This window comes from Megachile rotundata, unplaced genomic scaffold (assembly GCF_050947335.1).
Source record: "Megachile rotundata isolate GNS110a unplaced genomic scaffold, iyMegRotu1 scaffold0522, whole genome shotgun sequence".
NCBI classification, from domain to species: domain Eukaryota; kingdom Metazoa; phylum Arthropoda; class Insecta; order Hymenoptera; family Megachilidae; genus Megachile; species Megachile rotundata.
The window spans coordinates 90,001-92,500 of record NW_027473819.1 but is presented as its reverse complement, the minus strand read 5'-3'; the positions used below and the strand labels follow the sequence as shown (position 1 = coordinate 92,500).

Below are 2,500 nucleotides of genomic sequence, written 5' to 3'. Positions count from 1 at the left end.
TTGGGATCGCGCGGTCTTCCGCTTCTAATCAACGACAACGAAGCGATCTGCGCTTGTAAATGTTAAAAAAAACGTGGCGAAGCTACGATCTCGTAATAATTTAACCGTGAAAGAGCTTCCGTCGCACGTTTATTTTTAACTTTTCCCCTCGTTGTATAAACTTTCGCACCGTCGAAAAAAAAATTCGACAATCATTTCAGACAACGTCGGGAGCGCGGAGAAACGCCGTAAACACGCTCTACTCTCGGCTTGCTTCCTTCAATTGGTGTCTAACAATTCTCTCGCAGGGCGAAGAATCATTTTCTCTCTCGTCTAAATATCCTTCTGTAGTTAGGTGTTTTCGACTCGGGAGCGCTCTTTCACGGGCGGTCGTATATGGTCTCTTTTAGGGGTTTAACTAGAAACCACGACTCACGCAAGCCGAGATAAGCGCATTCCGCCGAGAAGATCCTAAAAACTAAGAATTGCGAGATATACGAAAATGTTCTTCTGTCGCCTGTGAAAAAAATGAACACTAGCAAAGAGAGGGCGAGACACGAACGTTCCATTTAACATTCTCCGCGTCAAACGCCGACGAAATGTCCAACCATCGCTCGTACGTTTTCGCCAATTTCGCAAGTTGTTCTCTCTCTCGCGTTCGACCATCGGATCCCGCTCCGAAACGTTCGACTTTTCGGCGTTTAACAGTTTCGTTTTATCTAGTCGAACGACGAGCGGTACCGAAAAAAATTTAACAATGAAGAGAAAACCTTTTGCTGCTAAAGGCAAACGCAAGCAGTCTTTAGTTATATAAACGACCCTCAGCCAGGCGTGGTCCAGGAATTGTATCCGTGGACCGCAATGTGCGTTCGAAATGTCGATGTTCATGTGTCCTGCAGTTCACACGTTGACGCGCAATTAGCTGCGTTCTTCATCGACCCACGAGCCAAGTGATCCACCGTTCAGGGTAATCGTATAAAAATTTTTGTTCATATTTAACAACTCAGCGTCTGAAAACCAGTATGTACGTGATTTATTTAACCTGGTTTATAAATTCGTTCGATTGTCCATAGAATACTAACTCCAATCCAAGCGCAAGATCGAGTATCGGTATTCGGACGTCGTCCCGTCATAGCTCTGTTCACAGATTTACCCGAGCTGATTGATGATTAAGACGACACGATAACGTCCATGGACGGGTAAAGGACCGTATAAAACTACAGAACCGCCGATGAAACAACGCTCTGTGACGCATTTCTCTTCGTGCGGCGAGTTTTCAGTCCGTTCCGGGTGGTAAAGTCATTCAAAAACCGTGGAAAATACGAAACGCGCTGTCGCGCGTAACACAGAGTCTCCTGCTCGCTGCTTACATATATTGGACGTCTTGGCGGTATCGCGAGATTCAATACGGACACTCCATGGCCGGCGTCAGATCGGTCTACCAACGAAGGAGACTACGCTATCGTTTTCGCTTCTCAGCCGGTCCGTAAAGCGATACGTTACCATATCGTCCGTCGTAAGCAGGCGGACTCTCGTGAAGTTGCGACTTCGTTCGTCGAAGCGGTTTCGTGGTTCGATTTCCATCGGTTACCCGGACACCCCCCGCGTGAAAGCCTCCGTGTCACACTCTAAATTTCGTTTCTCGTTTAACACGAAATAGAGAGAGGCTAAAAGGGGGTGTTCCCTTTGGTCCAAAGACAAAATTTATAGAGAGAAAGAAAATAAAATGAGAGTCTCTCACGAAGCGGGCGAAAAAAAAAAAACAAGAAATTTAACAATTTTTTTTCGCAAACCCATGCATTTCGTTACCAAACGTCCCAAAATATTTCTTTATATTCTCTCTCGTGTTTTCACACGGGGTCGAGAGAGTACGCAACACGAATCAAGAATAAAAATTATAGAAAGGAAAGTCCGATAAGAATATTTCGAGATTCTTATAACCTTCACCTCTTCCTTACTTCTCCGAAATCTCTCCGCTTTCCTGGCGCGTATCTATTTAACAATTTCGATTCTCTCCTCCTTTTAACTCAGACGTCGCAACGAACGGGTACACCATGCATACGATCCATTTTTTACATAACGAACCTTCTGCCGGTAAAATTCGCGACAGATTCATTTATGTATAGATATATTTTTATATGAGAATGTTCGGGATTTTCCTTCGTGTTCAAGTTGAACATTCTTGTTACGACGACTTTTTGTATTTATCGAAGGATCGTGCGGTACCCGTTAATAAGAAGTAAACGACGTCCCGGGAGAGTCGAAACCTTTCTTATACGCTACGGAAAGAAGAGCCGAGAAGATAGAGAGGAAACTCTCGATTTTCTTTCGTCGGTAAACTTTCGTTCTTTCTATTTACAGCGTTCGACATGAAACGGCGTTGCTCTCTCATTTTTTAAACTTTATTTAACGTTAGCGCTTGTTCGTACGAAACGCGTCGGCGGATACGAAATACGGACGGGAGTATCGACGATGAGAACCAAAGCGACCTCCTACACGTAACCGTAATATCTCTCCGCAT

General features: G+C 44.6%; 1 non-coding gene across 1 annotated transcript; it reads right to left on the bottom strand.

The window, feature by feature from the left end:
* Nucleotides 1–794: 794 nt before the first annotated feature.
* LOC143266399 (5.8S ribosomal RNA) lies at nucleotides 795–949 on the bottom strand. Its single transcript, XR_013041395.1, has one exon. It is a non-coding gene; the product is annotated as a 5.8S ribosomal RNA (ribosomal RNA).
* Nucleotides 950–2,500: the final 1,551 nt, after the last annotated feature.